The following is a 26,287-nucleotide window of genomic DNA, read 5'->3' on the forward strand; positions in this document are numbered from 1 at the left end:
CGTGTTTGGGCTTCTGCTATAGAGTTACTCAGGAATACTGACTAGATTCCTCTGTCGTACGAGAAAACATCAACCAAAACCCAGTGCCATTAATCTTCCCAGTGCTAACGGCACCTGAATGCATTTCTATGCACAGCATTTTACCTACCAGAGGGAACAACAACGCAATATTTAACCATTTTACTGCCAGCGAAGCCAGCAACACATTGCTTTAACCCAGTGATTATCAACAGAGGGTTCGGGAACCTGTAGGTGTTTATGTGGCATTTTCAAGGGGTTCTGCCACAATAATATGTAATGGCGGGTCCCAGGCAGTGTAGTTGGTTGCTGAGCCTGTGGGGACTGTGCTCTTAGTAAGGCCCAAGCTGCACCTTAGCATGGGGGGCTGTAGCTGTCAATTACAGCAGAAGTTTTCAAAGTTTCTCCCCACAATGCTTTGCATCCACAGCAGCAAGGCATTGTGGTGTCTGACTTTGGATGCTCCCGCAGTAATTGGCAGCTATAGCCCCCATGCTGTCTGCCCACACCGAGGTGCAGTTTGGGGCCTTATTCAGCGTGTGTTCCTCCCACGAGCTCAGCATACTATACAGCCTGCGGCCGGTCAATCAGTATTATAGCAACAGTCTGATGGGCAGGAAAGAAGATTGAATAACTAGGGGTTTGCGGAACAAATATTTTTCTAGCAGCAGGTGCACAATGTAAAAAGGTTGAGAATCCCTGCTACCCGTTTTTAGCATCAACGTGTACTGAAAAAAATCTACGCAGAATAAAATCTAAAGGAAAAAGATTGGCATGTCCTTATTTCCTTTAGAGATGTCATTAGGCAGTGATCTTATGCAGTCTCCCTGATTTTAAGCTTTGGAGGTCTCACAGACTTCAGTGGAGTCTCACTGATAAAAAACAGTAGTTTTCCAATAAAATTCCACTTGTGGTCCATAACTCCAAAATGTTGGTCCTTTAGCAGTTGACATCCCGATGACACTGCTAGTATCAGCGAGGTAGAAGCACACTGAAATTCATTAGGCTGCGGTCCGAGTGCGTTCTACAGCGCACTCCTCACTGTGCGCTCAAGCACTGCCCCCAATCAGTCCGGGCCCAGTACATGCGTCGGCGCACATTTAGCAGCCGCGCTGTACTGCAAGTTTTCACACATACAATTTTTTTGTATGTGGAACTTGCGACGGAGGCGGTTCAGTCAATGAGGGCGAACCAGCCGCGTGAGGTCATGGCCACGCCCCGCAAACCCTCCGCTTCGCTCCCTTAGTCGCAATCTCTCCGTCTCTCTGCGGTGAAGCACTGTGCACGCGCTGCCCCCTGCCGGGCGTGCGTGCTACAGAACGCACTGGGACCGCAGCCTAACTAATGCTTCTGGCTTCTACTTCTTCTGGAAAAGCACAAACTTGTCACTTTTCTCTGTGCTGACGTGCAATAAAACATAGGGCAAAAAAGAATGAATGGGCAGAGAAGTGTTGTTTTCCAAAGCAACAGAAAGCCGAGGGATTAATAGTGCAACTCAATGCACTTCATACATCTCCAACCCCCGGTCCTGGGGGTCCCACTACTTGCCACCACTTCTTCATATACAACCCCAGAGGACTACTGATGAAGTGCCGGCGGCCATTGGTCGCGGCGAAATATCCTAGACCAATGTTACTGGGCCTGACATAAAGATTCAACTAAAATATATATATATATACTTAAAAAGTAGAAATGGAAGGCAGGTGGTGTAAAATAAATTTGTTTTTCTTTAATTGAAATGTGGAATCATAACTTTGTCAATAAAAAATTGCTAGTCCTCTGGGGTTGTGTATGCAGCCTAGGACCAAATGGCAGCCGGTGCTTTGCTGTGACTCACACCGCCGGCCACTTTGCCACTAAGGTAAATGCTAAATCCCTTACCTTAAGCCCTTACCCTAAAACCCCCTACCCTAATCCCTTACCCTTAAACCCCTTACCCTAAAAAAAAACCCTGCCCTAATCCTTTACCCTTAAACCCCTGCCCTAATCCCTTACCCTAAAACCCCCTACCCTAATCCCTTACCCTAAAAAACCCTGCTCTAATCCCTTACCCTTAAATCCCCTACCCTAATCCCTTACCCTAAAACCCCCTACCCTAATCCCTTACCCTTAAACACCTTACCCTAAAAACCCATACCCTTAAACACCCTACCCTAATCCCTTACCCTTAAACCCCCTACCCTAAAAAACCCTTACTCTAAAACCCCCTACCCTAATCCCTTACCCTAAAAACCCCTACCGTAACCGCTAAAACCCTTTAAATTAACCCCCTACCCTAAACAGTAATTACCTTAGAAGCGGCTGGCGGTGGGGAATCGAAAGGTGGAACGGCGGTGGCAGAGGGTGTGTCTGCGGCCAAACGCCGGTGGCCATTTGGTTGCGGTGACGCGGCCACGATCAAATGTCCCATTCCGCGTACCACTGCTTTTATACACGTCAAAACTGTTCTCGTCTTCCGTTCCCATTGTGTTCCCAGCTCTACAGCGACCAGGCCAGAACATGGTCTCCCCAAGAAACAAGCAGACGTGCCAGGATATTTTCTGTATGTCATTGGGACCACCCTTTCTGATGCCCAGATAACATCATAAATGCACTCAGTTGAGGTCCTGCCTTTAGGCAAATACCTGGTGCACTAGGTCAGGAAATACTTGTAGCTTCTGTACAGTATGTGTTACATTTTACCATGTACTTATTTGTTAACAAACAGATGTTACAGTTCTCTTATGGTCCTTCGGGGCATTTGAGAGTCCCTTCTGCTTCCTGAAGAAGGTCCATTATCCAGCTCCAAACATCTGCATTTGTCAAGAAGACAACAAAGTATTTCCTCCTAGATTGCCAAGGCTGCTTTATTTTTGGGACAGTATTTAAAAACCATGAGGACTGCAGAGCAACCGCAAAAGAATGTAAAAGCCCCATATACTAAGGGACACAAAACTAGCACACGGGAAAAAACAACAAACGACTGCTGAGAGTTGGGGTGGCATGAAGAAAAGGCATTAGAATTCTATATACGATTTGGGAAAGGTATAATTCACTAAACAGGCCATAAGTTCACAAGCAAAGATTTGAGGCCAGAACCTCTCAAGCCTCAGAATGCGTTTCTCAGTGTATTTTAATGCCGTTTGGATAACTTTTAGGAAGTTTGGAAAGTGTATTGGCCTCTAAGCTTCATGTCTGAGTTTAGTAGACAGTGTGTTGACACCAGCACAAAGGAAATGCGAAATATGATACTGTACATAGAAGACAGATAGTAGGGAACTAATATTTAGAACTAATATTTAAGTAAACATTCATCTCAACCTCCCCAAAGCAGTTCTGTATGTTTCCAGAAAAAAGCATTTGTATATTTAAGTAGTAAATAAATACTTAAAACAAATGAGAGGTCTAATTCAACTCACAACCAAATCTCTCTGTTGTACAGTTATGCTGCCTTTGTAGATTTTTAGATATACACAGAAAGGTGACACTGTGTGCTCATTTGCATGTCATTACCCAGAATCTCTGGCTGCAGTGGAAGCATTGTATGCCAAGAGACCAGTCTGAGACGTGAATGTACTGGTATTTTTTATTTGATTTACACACACACACACACACACATACATGATATATATATATATATATATATATATATATATATATATATATATATATATATATATATATATATCATTTATATATATTATTTTTATATATATATATATATATATATATATATATATATATAAATATATATATTTATATGTATATATATATATATATATATATTTATATATATATATAGGAAAGTAAGAAATGTAGGGTCGGTCAAGAGTTATTAAAGGGATCAGTGCTCGTATTTCATACATTTGACTTATACCTACTGGAGAAATGGAGATTTTGATGTAGCCCTGTATCATTTCTTATTCATAACTCAGGCACTGTTAAAACAAGCAATTCTGCTATAAAGTCTGTTCAGATAATCCAAATTAATTTGCCTTTAATCTACTTTAACTCCACTCCAACCTCAAAACATGTTTCTCACTTGTAGCATCTGTGCTGAAACATTTTATTATATTTTCAGAATTTGGGAGAAGACCAAGTAGCCAATAACAAACACATTGTGTGGAACACCTACTTACACTTTCAAAATAAATGAAATGATGGTGTACAGGCATACCCCGCTTTAAGGACACTCACTTTAAGTACACTCACGAGTAAGTACATATCGCCCAATAGTCAAACGGCAGCTCACGCATGCACCTGTCAGCACGTCCTGAACAGTATTACCAGCTCCCTACTTGTACCGAAGCTGTGCACAAGCGGTGAGAGTATAGAGCCTGTTACAAATGCGTTATTTACATCAGTTATGCACGTATATGACGATTGCAGTGCAGTACATGCATCGATAAGTGGGGAAAAAGGTAGTGCTTCACTTTAAGTACATTTTCGCTTTACATACATGCTCCGGTCCCAATGCGTACGTTAATGCGGGGTATGCCTGTACAGAGCTCTCATAACATCATAGTTATCTTCTTCAAGTGTACGGTGACTGTGCACTTGAAGAAATCACTTGTGATGTTTTGAAAGCTGTGTACACTACAATTTCATCCCCGGAGAACCGCTCATGTTGCTATCACAACCCAAGCGGAATCTACACTTGTCCAGCCAATGCACCTACTACAACTTTGAACTATACCAGATTAAAAAAAAAAAAATCAATTAAAGCAGGGGTACTCCGAAGATGAACTGCGTTAATTTCTGCTCTGGGGAACCCCTACTTCCCGAGATACATACCTTCGTAGGGGGTGCCTGTAGCAGCTTTGGCTGGGCTGTGTGGGGGAAACATAATGGTTGCTTAAATGTCCCGCGTCAGGTGGACCAATAGGAAGTTCTGATGTCATCCTTTGTGGCTTCCTATTGGCCCACGTGACGGACATTTAAACCTCCGGAGCTGCTATCAGCACCCCCTACAGATGTATGTATCTCGGGGAGCAGGGGTCCCCGCAGCTGAAATCAACGCAGTTCAGCTCCGAAGATCCCCTGCTTCCCAACATGTTCTGCTCCTTTAAGATGGTTACTGTAGGTCCACAATATCCGCACATACATGAGGACATAAGAAACGTCCTGTCACGCCCAGCAGGATCAGTCTGGTGACCTGATATTTGGAAGGTCTTTGTTGTAGCTGAATTGCCCTCTAACAATGCAACTATTATGTCACTTGCAAAAACTTGTTGAAAATATTGCTTTGATCTTCCAGAAGAGTGAGCAAAGCACATTGTAATTCAGTGGTTCCTGCACCTACAGATGTAGCAAGGGTTGGATTGCAGTTACGTACCGGCCCAGGCAATTCCTTCAACAGCAGCCCTGCTCCGGCAGCGTCATGGCATCATAACGTTGTGGTGTCATATCGCGTTGTTATGGCAACGTATTGCCATGTGATATTGCAGCGTAATTTGACATTGGGTCACCATGACAACAGGACGCCATTGGAGATGCCGCGCCGGTGAAGTATAGATACACCCCCTCTCTCTCTCTCTCTCTCTCTCTCGACCCCTCTCTCACTCTAGCACACAGACACACAAACACAGACACCCCCCACCCCCTAAAAAACTTACCTTGGGGCAAGGAGGTCTCCTTAATGCTGCTCAGTCCGGGGACTGCGCAGCTCCCTTCTCCACCTCCCTCCTCCGGTCGGGCGGAAGTTGGACCCAAGTTGGATCCAACTTCCGGCACCGACAAGAGGAAGGACAGTATTGCAGAGACTGGCCGCCAGGCTGCTGCATGGAGATTTGGAGAGCCACCGGCCGCTGCTGCTACTGGGGAGCCGCAACACGGACCCACCGGGGCAAACGCTAATCGCTGGTAGCGCAATCCACTCATGGATGTAACCAACGGTATTGTAACCATTGGTGCACTGCAGCAGAACATAAATAATGCACCAAAGCGTGAGATGGGGGTGGGGGATACCTCACCCGCCACCACTAGCAAAAAATGTGGCTACATCTATAATCTTGGGTTCCACCAGTAACACAATGTTTTAGGAATAACAATTGCATTTGCAGACTCATGAATACATGAATCTAGTATATCAGGAGTGGCCAACTCCAGTCCTCAGGGGCCACCAACAGGGCAGGTTTTAAGGATATGCCTGCTTCAGCACAGGTGGCTCATGATTGAGTCACCTGTGCTAAAGGGATATCCTTAAAACCTGACCTGTTGGTGGCCCTGGAGAACTGGAGTTGGCCACTCCTGCAGCATATAAAAGGGATGTTGATTATTAATATCACCCCCCAAAACGAGCTGAGCTGCAATGCATGGACAACATCCAGCACTGTAGAGGCTGACAACCAAGTGAAAACAAATAAACTTTAGCAAATTAATGTATGCTAATAATGATGCTTCTCCATCTAGTCCTATGTGGTATTCTCGCCAAGGCTCAGCGACTCCAGACAGGTTCATGTGATCCGCTGTTTTATTTTTTGTAAGATGACAAACAAAATTAGAAAGGTTCTAAAGAAAGATAAACCTTGAAATATCTACTTTTTGATTGCTTTTCCAAAAGGAAATAAAAAGGCCATCTCCAGCCAGCTCTGCTTGGAGATGGGGTTACTATAGAAACAGTGATTGTGATACAATTTTTCATGTAGTCAAATTCCATTTCTTACATCTGACAAGCTCTCTGTAGTATTTTAATGCATCCGAGATAGTGCTAATGATGCATTAGTAGGTCTGAGAAACGCTATTAAAAACAACATAGTACAACCCTCTGCTGAAACCTCTGGCTATGATGAATGAAGGGGTTCATATTTTGCCATGCAAATGGGGACGGATTGAGATGGATGGGGAGAAAATGTTGTTTTTCACATTTGTGAGGACATCGCTCAGAGAGGACAGCTCACAGATTTCTTGCCCTCTAGCAAGTTCTATCTTTGTTCTACGGCCTCAAGAGTTTTTTCTCCCCAATTGTTGTTTAGTACATATGTAGTGTATTATTGCTTACTAGACTAAAATGTGCAATTACACTTAGCACCACAGTGACAGTGATATGATTGAGAAGTTAAATTCATGTGAGTGATACCTTTTATAAACAGATTACACCAGGGTTTTTTTCAATAGGGGTTCCCAGGAATCCTCGTGTTCTGCGGGCATCCTTAAAGAGCTCGCTGCAATTTTCAGGTCATTTGAAAATGATACCAAATACAGAAGAATTTATAATGCATCTGATCTCAGACACAGTATTAGAGTGGGTTGGGGTTCCTTACAGTACATCTGATCTCAGACACGCTATTAACGAGGGTTGGGATTCTTTACAATGCATCTGATCTCAAACGCGCTATTAGAGAGGGTTGGGGTTCCTTATAATGCATCTGATCTCAGACGCGCTAATAGAGAGGTTTGGGGATTCCTTACAATACATCTGATCACTATTAGAGAGGTTTGGGGTTCTTTACAATGCATCTGCTCTCAGACGCGCTATTAGAGAGGGTTGGGTTTCCGCAGAATTTCCTAATAATAAAATAGGTTTTCTTAAACAAAGAGAGGTTGAAAACTACTGTCGTACCCTAATATTGTTTCTATGTTGCTTTGCAAAACTGGGTTCACACTGTGTGTGATGTCACTGTGTGTTGGGCAGAACCAGTTTGATCCCCAACCTTCACATACCCTTTCTTCTTTTTTACAAGTACGGACGCAGCTACCAAATTCTTGGAAGGCTCAACCATGCTATAAAGTGGCATTCAAAAGCAAACCGGGTTTGTGTAATTTAAGGTTGCCTGCAGTTATTTATTTCTAACTTGTACTTTTCTACAGACATGGACTTCCCCAGATAAACCTGGATATTTGGTCGCTTTAGGTATGGGGTGTACAACCATTACAGATAATGTAATTACATGGACAATTTATAGCCCCCGGTATATTAAAAAAAAAGAACATACTCAATTTACAAGGAAACTGTAAAAGTGAACTTTTCCTTCAAGGATGATTGTGTTTGTGTAAGGGGGGAAATTACATTGGCAAATAGTTTACACAGGGTCTGTTTTTAGAAGCTCTGTTGGATGGTCTATTAAAGGTGAAGCTTATCTTGCCTGGTCCTTTTTTATTCCTTATAAACTGCCGTTACTGTTCCTTTTTAATATACATTCATCACATACTTTGTGTTACAATCCTATGTAATAGTACCGTATATCCTCGATTCACTTTTTTTTTTAACCATTTTACAATTTCTGTAATGGGGATGCGTCTTACAATCAATGTTATTGAAAAACGGGGAAGGTTCCTGTACCAAATGGCCGCTAATGCGCGTCAACGGAGGATCACGTGATCACCTACGTTTCTAGAACGCGATGCTGCCAACCCTAGCGCGCCACACGTAGTTCTGAGCAGGAAGTTGCTGGTGCCCTATGGCAGGCTGAAGGTGCCTTCATTTAAGTTGTTATTGCCTGCGCATGTGCATAGATTACAGGCCTGCACAACTCTAGTCCTCGATGGCCACACACAGACCAGGTTTTCAGGATATCCCTACTTCAGCACAGCTGGCTCAATTAGTGGCTCAGACATACTGAGCCACTAATTGAGCCAGCTGTGCTGAAGTAGGGATATCCTGAAAACCTGGCCTGTTTGCGGCCCTCGAGGACTGGAGTTGTGCAGGCCTGGCATAGAAGGTATCCCTAAATGTCATCAAAAAGACTTCACTATGATGCCGTATTGAAAGTAAGTAAAAAAAAAAATCGGCATATTTAATGTAGTGTTTCTTTTTCCCCAAAAAATTGTTATTAAATCAATGGTGCGTCTTACAATCAATGACGTCTTAGAATCGAGGAAATACTGTATACAGTACTGTATATTATAACATTTTCGGCAATCTCAGAAGAGTTCTTACCCCAACATGGTAAGCTGAAACCTATATGAAAGTACAAAACACACATAAAAACAGTATACATGGTGCTATGTGGATAAGTGCTTGCAGTTTATTTCTACTGTTACTTATATGGCAAGTGACAGGGCTCAAAGAAAGGAAACGTGCTGTTTAATTTTAACTTGTATGAAAGCAAAACACACAACCCCCTCATAAGAAACTGACTGCAGCACATTTTCTGCACGGTTATGCAATCCCGACCTGCAAGTGTATGGAAATCCTTAACCCCTCGCTGCCATCAACACTGCTAATGAATGATGTTTAAAGCTTTTCCCAATTTGGGACTGAAATCCAAAACGGCAAATACAACAACAGAAAGCCCTGGACCTGTAAGGAGAGGGGCGGAATGACTTTGGCCCAAGGGATCCCTCCCCTAAGGAGCTGTGAGGCCAGGTTGGGGGCCAAGAGGGGTATTTAATGGAGGCGGGCAGCTTGGTAAGGTTATGGTGGAAGTAGCGTTTACTCGAGGGGGTGGGGGGGACTCGGCAGTATTGGCTCCTGGTGGTGAGGCGTTAGATCTCGTAAGTGGACATTTGGGGAAGGCAGTAGCATTCCAGGCTTAGGCGGCCATAATGGTGGTAACCTTCCGTATGGTGTGTTTTGTGCCATGCGGCCTGGGCAGCCAGTGACGATGTGGGCACGAGTTGAGGGTATCCCGCGAGCGCTTGGTGAATGGTAGTGGAGCAATCTGGCTGGGTCCCTAGTTTGGATAAATGGTTATATTGATCATGTTGTGTTAAAAGGTTGTTATTATAATAAAGCTGCAAGTGTTTTTTCCTCCCAAGAAGTTGTGTGGTGTGTTTATTGTGAACACGAGGGAGGGGACCAGCCGAGGCATAACTAAGGCTGCGTCCCCGCCAGCGCTGAGCGGGCTAAGCGGGCGCCGCTTGCTGCGTTAACTTACATACAGTATATATAAATATGTAAGTTCCCGCTCACGCAGTGCGCGCGGGCACACACGCTGACCCATGTTCAGCGCTTACCAAAACAAAAAAACTATACTTCCCCGCACGCTCAGCTGGCCCGCAATGCCGCTCCCCCTCCCCTTCCCTGAGTCCCCCCCCCCCTTGCGAGCTTGCGTAAATCAGAGGACACCCGGTGCTCATGCTTGGAGCACTCTCCAAGCATGAGCGTGCTCAGCGCCGGCGGGGACTCAGCCTTAATCACGATACAATTACACCAGGCTCTCACTTTGGCTTCGAGGCCTCCTTTCACCTACTTACACAATTATTTTCTCTGAAACAAATAAATAACAATAATCACTATTAAATATTTGAACTGCACGAATAAGCAAAGGAAATGGCAACATTTTGTGACCCAGTAAGTAGAGGTATATTGGCAACGCTATCCCCCCAAAACATTGCAAAACCATTTGGCAGCGCAGGGGTTAAACTGTCACCCTCCCTCACCCCCCCCCTCCTTTATATTGATGACAATGTGGCTATCTGTAGCGTTGCTCTGTTCTTTATCCATCTCCTATCCCTTCCCATCTAATCATTTCCAACAGCACACAAAGCTATTCTGATACCAATTTTCACCTAGTCCGTCTAAGTCGTGTCTTTACACCATTTAATCAAAAGAATGACAACCGACGGTCGGGTGTGAGGGAGTTGGCAGCTTTTTCTAATCACAGTTCTGAATCCTTCATTTCAGAGGAATGATGACAAATACATTGACAAGGAAATCTACACTTTAAAAGAAGAAGAAGAATTAAAAAAAATAATAATAATAATTTTGAAAACACCCATAAACCTATTGTGATTGGGGTGGAGAATTTCACCTCAGTCCGGGAGACAAAAGTAGGCAGGGTGAGCAGAGAGATGAGCACATGCAAATGTAAGCGATGTTCCTGTCAAATATGATAATTGTATGGTACATTCAGAGAGAGGCTTTTAACAAGTGGAGGTGAGAGACTGGCTGCAAATAATGCCCGGGCCCTGCCGCTTCTCACTGTATTTATCTCATCGCTGTGAAATGGAAACATGCAGGAGAATAAACAGCTGAAGCGCGGACGTATCCTCATTGATTCCTGTTAGGTGTAAGCTTCACTTTGATTTCTATCAGCAACTAATCACTGTGCAAAAGTACAATACTGTTACTTATGTTACAGCAGGGCCGCTCAACGCCAGTCCTCAAGCCCCCCCACCCCCAACAGCGCAAGTTTTTAGGATATCACAGCTTCAGCACAGGTGGCTCAATCAGTGGCTGACAGGTGGCTCAAACAGTCCCCAATCAGTGGCTGACAGGTGGCTCAATAAGTACCAGCATCAGCACCGGTGGCTCAATCAGAGGCTTAGTCCTCAACTGAGTCACCTGTGCTGAAGCAGGGATATCCTGAAAACCTGACCTGTTGGGAGGGCTGGAGGACTGGAGTTGAGCACCCTCCCCCCCCCCGGCTTACATGGCCTACACACATCACCGGAGCAGCGTAAATTCGATAGAAGTGGATTGAAACATTGGATGGCAAAGTCTGTACTCAAACACACGGTGTATACAGGGAAACAAGAACATAACCGGATCATATGACAGCCCTATGAATGGCACTATTATTATTTTTTTTAAAACAAGACTATAAACCATATTACAAGCTCCAGCCTTTGTAGGGATTTCGCTTATACAAAGTTGAGTTCAATCAGATCCAGCACAAGTATCCTGTGTACAAACACATTATTGAAGCCGGCATCCTTAGAGGATTGGACAGGAAAAGGCCACTAACAGTTGTGTTACAGGACCTGTGGGTTTATGAGAGTGTATGTTGGAGCGAAAGTGTACAAATACTCCATATGGATACTCTGGGGAGGGGGGGGCGGGGAGCTGTCTGTGAAACAGATGACATGACATTGTTTGCTGGCGCTCTTACAATTTGGATCTGTAGTGCTGGTGAGGTCTGACGTTTTAATTAGAAGTGTGTATTAACTTGAATAGATATGAAGCAGGGGGTCTCCGGCCCCTGGAACGTGTTAATTTCAGCTCCGGGGACACAACCTTACAGCAAATACTTATTTCACAATTGTTAAGGGATTTTTACTTCCTTTCTGGGTTTTTACAATACAATTAAAGCTCATGAATAAATAAATGTGAAAAAAAAACCACACATCATATGTAGAAAACAATACTCAAGAGGTACTCATACCGATTACTAAATTTGTCAACTTTCCTGATTTTTGTTCTCCCTGAGCACTGTTTTATTTTGAGTTTGAACATTACTTCTGTTGGTAACATTGGTGTTAGCACCAGATGATGTCCATTTATGCTGTCTACACATTCTCCCATTATGCCGTTTATCTGCCCTAAACATACGTTTATAGGCAAATGTGTGTGTATGTATATATATATATAGATAGATTATATCTCAAATAAAAAGATCACTTGTGAGCACATTCAGTCTGCAACCCTGCCTTTCACCATTATCACCCAGCATACAATGCTTCCACTGCAACAAGGGATTCTGGGAAATGACATGCAAATGAGCACACATTGCTATATGCCATATGGTGGAGGCTTCTTGTCGCCTTTTTCATCCATCATAACTTAAAATGTGTATACAAAAACGAATAGACGATACCGTTCTGTGGCTAACGAAATGCTTTTATTTGTGCGAGCTTTCAAGATACACAATTCTTCTTCCGCCGGTGTTACAATGGATAAAGCAAGAAAGGTTTGTACTTAAAAACAGTGCATCCCGGAATGTATCTGTGACTGAAGCTTATCCCTCCCCCCTGTGCAGTATGCGATTTATGACTTAAGATATTAAATGGTCCCTGAATGTTAGTGTGTAAATATAAATTTATAAAGCGCCCACAGTGTATACAGCGCTTTACAAAAGGTGTGTGTGGGAGTATTTACCAATGGTGTGGGTAGGTGTAGAAATGTAAGAGAGTGTTGCATTACTATTAGTGTGAGTAGATACTATGTCGTCCCTATTGGTATATAGCGATTGAATTACATTGTACATTTGTATGTGTAAGAGACAGCTGTGTGTGCATTCATATAGTGCAGTATGTATAGACATGGCGTTTAGCACTCATGGGAAATGAGTTCTCTTGTGTCAGGGTAGTGACTCATGAAACTGCGGTCTCGGTTTAGGCCACCGCTAAGTGTCCCGGACAGTTGCATAAATTTGTATTCATGCAGCCGTCTCTCTTTTGGTGTTCTAAGTTTACATTTGAGTATGGCAAACCTTCAGATTGTTCATCTTATGGCTAGAGTCAGAGAAATGTTCACCGACAGGACTGTCTCTTGTTCCGCGTGTGATGCTGTGGCGATGCAGATTCTTTCTCTTGTTTAGCACCTGTCCCGTCTCACCTATGTAGTAGCAGCCCCCTTGACATTTCATGCACATGATGAGGTACACAACATTGCTGGAGAAACAGGTGAACCTTCCTCTGATTTTGTACTCCAGATTCCTATGTGGTATGTGTATTGTGTCCGCTTCTTGTATCTTCCTGGAGGATGGGTTGTAGTTTCCTGGCGATCTTGCGTAGGGCTTCTAGGTGTGGGTTATATGTGACCACCAAAGGTACCCTGTTGCTTGTCTCCTTCTGTCTGTATTCACAGAGATCACTTCTTGGTATTCTGGTGGCTTTGGGGATTTTCTGGTGTACAATTCTGTGGTTTTATCCACGTTTATGAAATCCAATATCAAGGCTGTAATGCACTGGCCCCTGTCTGCTGTGTCAGACCATATCCGATTGTATTGTATGGCATGACTGTAGATGGTTGCATGCTTAGTGTGTGTGGGGTGGAAGCTGTTGCCCCCCATTAGCTGTCTCTGTCTGTAGGTTTGCAGTATTCAGAAGTCTGTAGTTGGTTATTTTTTATAGTAATGGTGGTGTTTTAGAAATATACTTTGTCCGGGGAATGGGTGAGTTTGAGGTTGATGGTCGGGTGGAATGTATTAAAGTTCTCATGGAACTGTATGAGTCCCTGTTCACCAGACGTCCAAATCAGGAGGATGTCATCGATGTACCGAAGGTATGTAAGGGGTTTAAAGTGACAGGTGGAAAGAAAGTCACTTTCCAGTTTTGCACAGAGCAGATTGGCATACTGTGGCACCATCCGAGTGTCATAGCGGTTGTCTGGAGGTATGTGTCATTTCCAAATGTGAAGTAGTTATGGGTCAGAATAAATTTGATGCATTTAGTCACTGTCTCTGTGTGTGGCTCCTACGGTACCAGAAAGTATCTGCTGGCTGAAATCCCATCTTTGTGGGGAATGTTTGGGTAAAGTGATTCTACATCCATGGTTGCAAGTAGTGTTCCTGTTGGGAGGGGGCCAATGGTATTAAGGTTGTTTAGCAGGTCGGTGATGTCCTGGATATAGCTGGGTGTGTTCCTGACAGGTGGTTTGAGAATGCCTTCCACCCAGCCAGAAATATTCTCAGTCAGTGTGCCAGATCCACAGATAATAGGGCGCCTAGGGTTACCATCTTTGTGAATTTTAGGGAGCCTGTAGAATGTGCCAGGTTTTGGGTTAGCTGGTATAAGGTCCAGATTTTGTTCTTGTGTGGATCGGGAGTGTTTTAATGATCCTGTTGAGTTCTCTCATATATTTTTTTTATTGGATCCTCCTGCAATTTGGTGTAATACTTTGCATCAGAGAGTTGTCTGTGTGCTTCCCGCATGTAGTCTGTGGTGTTCATTATGATGTCCTTTGTCCGCAGGTTTGATTGTTATGTTGTGGTTGGCCTTTAGCGATTCTATGGCTCACCTCTAGATCAGTGTCAGATTATACATTTGTTTCCTTACTTTGTCCAGGATGGTGGATTTGGCTCGGTGTCTAAATCTTTTGATGTACCGGTCCAGTTTGGGGTTGCGCCCAGTTTGTGGGATCCAGTTTGATTTTTGCTTTTTCCTGCTCATGTGCCCTCCTTCTGCAGTGTTGGCATAAACTTGGTCGTGTCTGTCATGGAAGAACTCTTTCAGGTCACTGCACAGCTTAATCTTGTCCAAGGGCTTGGTATGGCAGAATGTGAGACCCATTGATAATACTGAGGACTCTGCTTGATTTGGTGTATAGTCTGAGATGTTAACAGTGCAGTCCTGATGCTGGTTGTCCCTGTTTGTGAATATCACTTGTGAGCACATTCACATGTCTTAGACAGGTCTGCACCCCTGCCTTTCAACCATTATCACCTAGCATATAGTGCTCACACTGCAGTAAGGGATTCTGGAATATTATATGCAAATGAGCACACAATGTGTCACCTTTTGCCTGGAATAACCTTGCTGCAGTGGAGGCACTGTATGCTAGGTGATAATGGTTGAAAGGAAGGGGTGCAGACCTGTCTAAGACATGTGAATGTGCTCACAAGTGATATACTTTATTGGCTATATGCCAACGGTGGAGGGTTTTTGTTGCCCTTTTCACCCACCATAACTTAAAAAGTAATGAGATATATATATATATATATATATATATATATATATATATATATATATATATATATATATATATATATATATATATACATACATATATACAATTCTTCCTTGTTGTGTCCCCAATAAAAAGTTGAAGACACAATTCTATAAGATAAACGTTTTTTTTTTATTTATGGTTTCCATTAAAGCGCCATTTATTCAACTGCAAGCAATCCCTCCTGGCGAAAGAGAAACACGCTGATTGTTAAATATGCAGCAATTATCATATTCAGCGGCACACTCTAACATATATTTATAGATGGATCTATCTATAATTTGCTTTAATTAAGTAGCATTGATTTTAATGACAGAAGCGGTCCTGAAAGAGGGACGAGAGTTATGTGATCCCATCAATGCACTTATGCTGAAGCTGGCACAGCACAAAAGCACTTCAATGGTTCTGTGTTATTTGATGTGTGTCTTCTTTCCAAAACAGACTAAGATGCATATGATGACAAATGCAACTATAATCCCATGGAAATATCTTGAAATGCCTGTTGTTTCTATTGTAAGATGAGTATTGTTTCTATTGTAAAATGAGTGTTTCATAGATGCAACACTGTATACATCTTTTCAAACATTACATGTCCATTCTTTATAGAAACTATTCACCAACAAGGTTGTGTGGTTGATTTCAAGTGCTGGTTGTTTGAAGTGTGCAGTTAGATCCAGAAGCAGTTTAAACAAGGTGTAGTATATTGAAGTACAGTTTATTGTTAGTACTTATAAACTTCATAGTTGCTACAATGAGCAGGATTGAAAATGCCACTCAATGCACATCTTGCTACATGTATGTGCACATCTTGCCACATGTATGTGCACTTGGAGCAAGCTGTTCCAAGGAGCATACCGCTGTGAGAAGTGTGAGCGGGTGGTCAGAGATTGCTGATGTGAAGAAGCAACTTGATACTAAGGGACATTGGCAATCTTGAAAGGGGTTTTGAGCTCACTGAGCAGGCCCTTGCTTTGACTAGTGGTGCAGATGCTGGGGCTGTTAGTGAATAGCAGGTAGGTAGCTTGGTTGCTGTTAGTGATGATCGGGTAGGTAGCTGGGTAACAGTTAGAAGGGGAAACAGGGGCTATAGAGAGGGCAGGTCCCATCCCAATAGATTTGCCATATGGAGTGACGATATTGGGAGTGTCAGGGCAGAAATGGCAAGGCTGGGGAGACTGATTCCTCTAGCATCCAGGGGAATAGTTCCTCCAGCATAGAGGTGACTCAAGATGCTCAGATACCAAGAAAGATTGTGGTGGTAGGGAACTCCATTATTAGGAAGGTAGGTAGGGCAATCTGTTGCCATGACCGTATAAACCGAACAGTTTATTGTCTCCCGGGTGCTCGGGTTCGGCACATTGCGGATCGGGTAGATAGATTGTTGGGGGGGGGCTGGGATTGACCCGGCGGTCTTGGTACATGTTGTAACCAATGACAAAGTTAGAGAAAGATGGAGGGTCCTAAAAAATGATTTCAGGGGTCTAGGCATAAAGCTTAAGGCAAAGACCTCCAAGGTAGTATTTTCTGAAATACTACCAGTGCGCTACCGCAGGAAGACAGTCAGAGATTAGGGAGGTTAATGCATGGCTAAGAAAGTGGTATAAAAAGGAGGGTTTTGAGGTTTTAGAGCACTGGAACTCCTTTTCTGAGAGGTGCCATCTATATTCTAGGGACGAATTGCACCTCAATGAAGAGGGATCTTCTGTGCTAGGGGGGAGAATGTTAAAAAGGTTGGAGGAGAGTTTAAACTAGGATGGAGGGGGGAGAGGAATGAAACAGATAATGAACTAAATACAATAGAAGAGGAAACAAGGAATTTTGGAGGTAGAATGGTGGCAAGTGCGAGTTTGACAAGCAGTGAGACACCAATATTACAAACAGATAATTCTAGAAAACTTGTAAAGACTAAACCAAGTTGGCACAGAAAGGAAGGAGCAGATAATAGTACAGGCTGAAAAAAAACTGAAATGCATGCTTGCTAATGCAAGAAACCTGACAGATACAATGGGGGAGCTTGAATTAATAGCTGCAAGGGAGCAGTATCATATCATAGGCATTACTGAAAGATGGTGAGATGAAACTCATGACTGGGCAGTTAATTTAGAGGATTATTTCCTTTTTCGGAAGGATCGAGCAAATAGAAAAGGAGGTGGAGTATGTCTATATGTTAAACCAGATCTAAAACCTATATTAAGGGAAGATGTTTATGAAGGGAATGATGAAAATGTAGAGACTTTGTGGATAGAAATTAGCAGTGGAGGCAAAAGTATAAAGAAAATGTTTGTAGGGATATGCTATAAACCACCAAATATCAGTGACATTGAGGAAGCTAAAATACTTTTGCAAATGGAGAAGGCATCAAAACTGGGTCATGTTTGCATAATGGGTGATTTTAATTATCCAGACATAGACTCGGGCAATGAGATTATCATTACAACAAAAGGAAACAGGTTTTTGGGGGTGCCTAAAGACAATTATCTGACCCAAATTATTGAGGCACCAACCTGGAAAAGGGCAATAGTGGATTTGGTAATATCAAACAATGTAGAAGTAATAAATATTCAAGTCCTGGAACATTTGGGTAACAGTGATCATAACATGGTCTCATTTGAAATAAATGATCAAAAAACAGATTACTTGGGTTCAACAAAGACCTTAAACTTTAAAAAAAGCAGATTTTAATAAACTGAGGGCTAATCTACAAGTAATAAATACACTGGGATTGTGTTTTTGCAGGGAAAAATGTAGAAGATAATTGGGCAGTCTTTAAAACATTGCTAGAAAAGCACACTTATCAGTGTATACCCTTGGGTAATAAGTATAAAAGAATTAAGTCAAAACCAATGTGGCTAAATAAACAGGTAGGGGAGGAAATGGACAAGAAGAGGAAGGCATTTAGATTCTTTAAGTCAGAAGGGACGGAGCCATCGTATCAGAATTATAAGCAATGTAACAAAAATTGCAAAAGGGCAATCAAATTAGCAAATTAGTAAGATCAACCCTAAAAAGTTCTTTAAGTATCTTAATAACAAAAAAATGAGAAAAGAAAATATAGGACCCTTTCAGTGTGAGATGGCCAGGCAGATTACTGGAGATAAGAAAAAAAAGCAGAGGTATTAAACAAATTCTTTGCATCTGTGTTTACCAGGGAAGAATCAATTTAAATAGTAGTGCCGCAGAAGGAAGCCACAACCTCCATATTAATGAACAATTGGTTAACTGAGGAAAAAGTTCATAAGCGGCTTGAAAAAATTAAAGTAAATAAGGCACCTTTCCCCGATGGCATATATCCAAGAGTTCTCAAAGAGTTAAGTTCAGTAATAGCAAAACCATTACATTTAATATTCAAGGGCTCCATTTCCACAGGCTCAGTGCAACAAGATTGGCGTAAAGCAGATGTGGTGCCTATATTTTAAAAAGGAGCTAGATCACAACCGGGGAATTACAGACCTGTAAGCCTGACTTCTATAGTGGGGAAACTACTTGAAGGTTTAATACGGGATAATATTTAGGAATACCTAATGGCAAACAAAATCATTAGTAATAGTCAGCATGGATTTATGAAGGATAGATCATGCCAAACTAACCTTATTTGTTTCTGTGAGGAGGTAAGTAGGAATTTAGACCAGGGTAATGCAGTTGATGTGGTCTACTTGGATTTTGCAAAGGCTTTTGATACGGTTCCACACAAGAGGTTGGTGTACAAAATAAAGCAAATTGGACTCAGTAATAATGTATTCACCTGGATTGAAAACTGGTTGAAGGATAGACAACAGAGGGTTGTCATAAATGGAACTTTTTCAGGTTGGGCTAAAGTCGTTAGTGGAGTACCTCAGGGATCGGTACTGGGACCCCTGCTTTTTAACTTGTTTATTAATGACCATGAGGTTGGCATTGAGTGCAAAGTCTCCATCTTTGCAGATGATACTAAATTGTGTAAGGTAGTGGAATCAGAGCAGGATGTAATTTCTCTCCAGAAGGACTTGTAGAGACTGGAAACGTGAGCAGGTAAATGGCAGAAGAGGTTTAATAAAGATAAATGTAAGGTTATGCATTCGGGATGCAAGAATAAACTGACAATTTACACATTAAATGGGGATACATTGGGATTTAGGAGTGCTTGTAGACAGCAGGCTTAGCAATAGTGTCCAAAGTCATGCAGTAGCTGCAAAGGCAAACAAGATCTTATCTTGCATTTAACGGGCAATGAATGGAAGGGAAGTAAACATAATTATGCCCCTAACAAACCAAGAGATAATACCAGCTATAGATATAGGCGAATACCAGTGTAGGGAACGAATAATTTAATGACACTAATAATAAACTGAAAATAAACGAATAATTTAATAACACTAATAATAAACTGAAAATATAGCAACAATAGCCAGTACGCCAATGCAAGAATTAATATCACCATAGAGAAAATCAAAAATTAAAGGGGGTAGAGGGGAAAGAAGGAGAAGGGGAAAGAAGGAGAAGGGGAAAAAAACATGAAAGAAAAGGAAAAAATCACAAAAATGGAAAAAGGAAAGCAAACTAGGGGGGGCGACGTTTCGAGGGGTGACCTCTTCATCTGGCCCATTCCCCCTGGAAGGAGCTTTCAAATTAATTATACATCCCTAGGGCCGTACAAAGGACTTGGGGGGCATCCCTTTAGGTTGGGGGGAAGGAGATTTCACCAGCAACAAAGGAAAGGGTTCTATACAGTAAGAGCAGTTAAAATGTGGAATTCATTACCCATGGAGACTGTGATGGCAGATACAATAAATTTGTTCAAAAAAAGGTTGGACATCTTTATAGAAAGGAATGGTATACAGGGATATACCAAATAAATATACATGGGAAGGATGTTGATCCAGGGATTAATCCGATTGCCAATTCTTGGAGTCAGGAAGGAATTTATTTTTCCCCTTATGAGATATCATTGGATGAAATAACACTGGGTTTTTTTGTTTGCCATCCTCTGGATCAATAAGTAAGTATAGATATAGGATAAAGTATCTGTTGTCGAAATTTAGCATAGGTTGAACTTGATGGACGTACGACTTTTTTCAACCTCATCTACTATGCAACTATAACTATGTAAAGATTAGCTATAAACTACATAGGGGCAAACCAGTTAAAACACCCACATTTGGGAAAACTGTTTTTTTTAATTCAATTTAAATAACCAATCAATGCAATTTTAGATGATCAATTTGCTCCATGTGAGTGAGATTCCACAATTGTTTATGTATACTTTGTACCATGGATGAGAGCGATCTCTCCAGTGACCCAATAAGTAATTCTTGGCTCTAGTGGAAAAGTTTATTCACAGATTTACTGTCCTATATTAAATTCCAGATTAATTTAGCTCCATTAATTGGGTATCAATCTTTACATTAGGATTCTCAACTCTGTGCTAAGGGCCAAACAACGGTTCAGAAACCACCGGCAGATTCGCAAACACACATGAAAGCACTTTTATGTGAACTGATAGCATTTAGAATCACATGCTTTAAAGCACATCAGCACTGAAGCTGAAGGACAAGCTCAGTGCACAAAGGCAACTACACAGAATTTGAATCAGGTGATCCCGGTGTGGGCTCCTTGTGAACGTGGGCAAGTCACTGTATCTCCCGGTGCCTCAGGCACCAAAAACATTGATTGTAAGCTCTACGGGGCAGGGACCTGTGTGTGTAAAAATCCTATGTACAATGTTACTTACCGCACACTACGCTGTAATTGTGAAGCGCTTTGAATCCCATTGGGAGAAAAGTGTTACATGAAATAAAGTTATTTAAAAAAAACAATACACTTTTCTGTCTGCCCACAAATTCCCATTTATGATTGCCTCCCAAACCAACTACTACCATGAAGCAAAATATAGAAATGTCTTATTAACCTTCCAACACAGATGGATAAACAGTGCGATTTCCACTTTCTACGTCCATAAGTCAGAAGTAAGTAAATATCACCCGAGCATCAAAGGCCAAGAAATGACTGTTTGGTATTTAACTTGTACATGCAGAGAAAATGTACTTTTCTAGAAGAGAGGGGGTGTGTTTTTTTGTTGTGACGGGCCTTCCAGTTTGGCTAACCCTTTGTGAGAGGTATAATCCACTGGCTATACATCCAGACATCATACAGCTTCATTTAACAAAAAAGCCTGGGCTACTTACAAGTGACAGTTTATGCTTCTGCAACACAGCAAACAAACCACTGACATGAAACACCGAGTTTGTTTTGTATATAGAGCTGTCAAAGCCTACATTCTTTTCACCCACTGATAACTAAATATTGTTTATTTATTTGAAAGACATAGTTGACCCCATAAATCAATTTCCTGTAGAGTCACGTTTGCAATCTGCCAACCAAACCCTAACTACAGTGACAGAACTGTCACCTCTGTGTTTGCCTGCGATTCTGCACAGCATCAGATGTCACATAGTTTAAACACTTCCTTAACTCTGTCCTCCATCCCACTTTTGCTGTAGCCCATTCTGGTCCCTAAAAAAGAAGCCAGTCCCTCGCAAACCTAGGAATCCGGAGAGAATGCGGCACACATGGTAAATTATTTAGTGACCATCGGTCTCCAGGAATACAGTGCCAGCTGCTCTCAGTCCTCCCAATAACCTTTCAGAACGGAGAGGATGTGCAAAAGGTCTTCAAAATGCTTGAACTTTAGAAGGGTCAGATCAAAACGTGGATAGGGGGCCTTCAAGAAACACCAGGTGCTGCTAAAACGTGTGCCGAGAGATCCCGAAGTTATATTTCTAGATGGACATAGCTAAAGAGGTCTTTGTTTCTCAAACACAGTTCTCTGGAAGAAATATTTGGCGCCTCTATAACAGTTGATTATTTCTTTAAGGAGCAATATCCTACGTGTTTTTTCTTTTTTGTGTTTTTTTAACGGTTCTGTAGTATTAGATAATAGATAAATATTTTTTTTTTATTAAACTCAATGCCATTTTCAATTAATTTTAATATACTGAGCATCCTTTGATTTCTATAGCAGGTTTTAGCCCACTTCCTCAAAAGTGGAAGATCTTTGCAACACTTTCCTGTTTGATCATTTGTTCCCAGCAGTTTGAGCTGCAAACTGTAACAATAGATAATGTTACTTTACTAATATAACAATACATCGTAGCTGCTGAGTTACACTGACTGAAGGATTGATTGAAGCTGAAAGGCGGCCATTTAGTGAACAGAATTTTGCTGATCGATCACAGGAGAACGAATCAATTGGCAGGTTAGGTATTTAGTTGTCATTAAAGGTAATCAAAAGCTGCATATATTAAAACCAAAATAATGTTTAAAGAGAATTGACACCAGCCTGATTGCCGTGTTTTCTTTACCTCATAGATCAGTTGTGTTGCTTTCTTGATTTTACACAACACAGCTAGTGACCCCCGCACTGTATGGGTTAGAATAATAAAGGCACAATGAATCACATTTTGGCACATAAGACACACAGAGATAAACTGAGGAAGATGAGATAGCAATAAGCACTTTTATTTATCATCCTCCTCCTCCTGTGTTTTTCCGATCTTAAAGAAATAGTGATGTAAAATAGAATTTGTAAGGGTTCTCATTGAGAAGCCCACTGTGAAATTGACTTAAAACTCTGTCCTAGCCACTGAATGTATGGAATCACTGTAGTATGCTTCCTTATGTAGGGCCACTTAAAGTAGCAATACAGTACTACTTTCCAGCATAATTTTTGTATTATTTTTATATGTAAAGCATGTGACAATGTATAATTCTACATCCTTACCTAAGCTAGCAATCGTTTGATGCTCCTGTTGTAAATCTGTCAAAATCCTGATTGTGTGCCTAACATAATGGCTGCTTCCGTCTGTGTAACTCAGTAGCTACAATGTATCCTTATATTACTACGGTAACATTATCTATTGTTACAGTTTACTGCTCAAGTTGCTGGGAACATTTGCAACAAATTATTCCACACAAGAAAGTGTTGCAAAGATCTTGCACTGCTTTGTTATAGAAATCAAAGGATGCTTTAAAACATTAAAAATGGCACTAAGAGTTGAATAAAAACAAAAAACAAAAAAATAGTCACTATTATTTAATACTACAGAACTGATTTATTTTTAAAAAGGTCTTAGGATTTGACATGTTTTGCTGTTTTAAAAATGCACATAGCCTATCAAACATAATGCGATTATTTATTTATAGTGTAACTGGCTTCCTTGGAGAAATGCATTCATTCTTAAAGTAACCATGATGCTTATTTGTATTGTATACAAAATGAATATGTTTTGCTTTTCTCCAGCCTGCTGAATTGAAACATATCAGCTACTTTAGTTTGACTAACAATGTCAGCATGATTACTATATAAAGAAAAAAAGAACAAGAAAGCTTAGTTTGCCTGTAGATCTGAGGATGGCAAATTGTCTTATCACCAAAGGACATTAGGTAACAATTTTTATCCCTTCATCAAAAAAAAATGTTTATTATGGAAATTTTAAAAACTTTAAAAAAAAATCGTTATAAATACTTACAATTTTTAAATGGTGTAAATCAGCTACATTTTACCTAACATGACACGTCCTTAGTTAACTTTGGTCCTAAGAGTGACTATCCCTTTAAAGGTGCAATCCCACATAATCAGCCAATTGAATATCTTAGAAGCCTCTGAATGGGGGGGTGTTTGTCTGTAAAGAGTTTTCTTTACCACCTTGTCCTGATCAGAGAACCAATAAAGATAAGGAGCGGTGGGGAGGGAGGACACTGGCTGTACGAGCAGCCAGGGGAAATCCAACCCCTCCCAAGTCTAACTTTAAAAATTACTTATAGGTGTCAGATTTGGGTAAAAAAAAAAAAAAAGGTATCAATTACCCAGATGAGAGCCCTCAAACATGTCACTAGAATTAGGACACTTTGGTTTTAGGAGGGATTGCCCCTTTAACTAAAGATGTATTGTATATTCTGTAGTATTTGGTAGTCATCAACCAGTGGAATTGCTACCTTAGGCTGCGCTTATAGTGAGGGTGACGCGACGTTGCTTCAAAACAATTGTATTGATGCCGTCGCGTGCACTTATAGTGGGCTCAACGGAGCTACCAAAATCCTTGTAGTCACTAGAATTTGATTTTGCAGAGATTGTCCCCGTGTGACTGCCTATAAGCCAATCACATAGCCCCTCTGCCTTCCCCCTTGCTGACTTCACTCCCCTTGTAGCCAGCGACATCTCCAAACCTTATTACAACTTTCGCAATGGCGCGGCCTAGAGAGAATTATTAATTAAACTGCCAATCAAGTTACAAATCACACAAAAACTCCCATTGAAGTAAATGAACGTTTTCGTGCCATAGTGCCCCAATCGGTACTATTGGAGTTGATTAACTAACCCTAGTAATGTTGAAAGTGTTTGATCACACAGTCCCCTAAGGAGGACAGCGAAGTTTCTGTCTATGAAACTCATAAACCTCCTCTGTACTCTGAAGTCTTCTCCATTCCATTGGCCCTTGTTTTGTGTCTTTGTTATATCCTCATTTAGGTTCCGATGATCAAAAACAATTCAGAGCTATTTTAAAGCCGCTTCATATGATTATCGGCTCTCGTGGGGATCAATCAGACGCTGATTTGTCTTTTTGTTTAGTTTAATTAACAACTTCTCTCTAGCCACTCACTACAGCCATCCACAGCTCAAATCAGACAAACTGATGCTATGAGATAAAACAGCCATAGCCGAGCAGATGAAAGTGCCAACATGTATTGGTATCCTAAATGTGAAAAATGACATACTCCGAATCTCTGATAAAAGTAAAGAACTATAACAATTATTTTGTAATCCTGCCACTGATGCTTGGAGACATCAAGATGTGCCAGGTCTGAAGGACAAACAAGAAGAGCCAACATTTGCAAGGAGTTTATTTAGTGAGTGGATGACCAACTCCAGTCCTCAAGGGCCACCAACAGGTCAGGTTTTAAGGATATCCATGATTCAGCACAGGTGGCTCTGTTGGTGGTCATTGAGGACTGTAGTTGGCCACTCCTGATTTAGTGGATCAACATTTCAAGCCTCTGCAGGGAGAGGTACCGACAGAGTTCACTCAGCGTTGATCCACTAAGTAAACTCCTTGCAAATGTCTGTGTGAGTGCTGGCTCTTCTGTCTTCTTTTCCCTACTCCAAATCTCGCTAGTAAATGATTGTTAGAATATCACAGAATAGAAAATATATGGAAGATGTCACTTTACACATCCTCTTTTGTAAGTAGTAATAGCCTTTAATGGCAGTGAGAGCTCTTCATACGTGTCTCCTATACATGAGATTTTTTGGAACTGGTACGGTGCATCTTCAGATGTCATTTGGTCGGTAAAGCTCATGTACGAACTTTACCTATAAAGATATTACAAGTAGGTCTACATACATAATACGTTTTTCCTTTTTGGGATCAATATGGCTGTCACAACTCCTCATGACAACGTATATCAGACAAACGTATGATACGCATGATATTCTGCCATGCCATAAATCATCACATCACTGTGTTAATATTCTTACTTATATTGCACTGCAACATTTACCACATTGCCCTCTTCTTAAGGCAGCAATCTGTGCTGCTCATTTTTTGGGGGTTGGGTGGCTCTACCCTCAGAGGCTAGGAGGGGGGATCTCGCAGAGTTCAACCGCGCTGCTCCTGTTTCCAAGGATCAGTAGCCGTTCCATTAACCTACCAAATGCCCAGACAAGAATACTTGTGCCATGCTTTCTATTGGTGACCCTGGTGGCCATATGTGTAGTCGGAAAACGACAAAACATTCACAGTTGACTATAGTGGCAACTGGTTAAGCTCTATGGGACCTCCTGAACCCTTTAAACTCTTTGGGTGCCAATAGATGTAGCTATGTCATGGGGTCTGACACTCGTGGGGCCCTATTAGGTAGTAACTATGCCATAATCTTCCTGTTCCTTTTTCTAGGGGAGATCATGTTCTGCATAGATTTATTTTA

The 26,287-nt window shown here is 41.6% G+C and overlaps 1 protein-coding gene across 2 annotated transcripts in view; it reads right to left on the reverse strand.

The window, feature by feature from the left end:
* PARD3B (par-3 family cell polarity regulator beta) overlaps window positions 1-26,287 on the reverse strand; it is a 774,037-nt gene that overhangs the window by 75,338 nt on the left and 672,412 nt on the right. The window lies entirely within an intron of this gene.

Source organism: Ascaphus truei, chromosome 7 (genome assembly GCF_040206685.1).
Source record: "Ascaphus truei isolate aAscTru1 chromosome 7, aAscTru1.hap1, whole genome shotgun sequence".
Classification (NCBI taxonomy): Eukaryota; Metazoa; Chordata; class Amphibia; order Anura; family Ascaphidae; genus Ascaphus; species Ascaphus truei.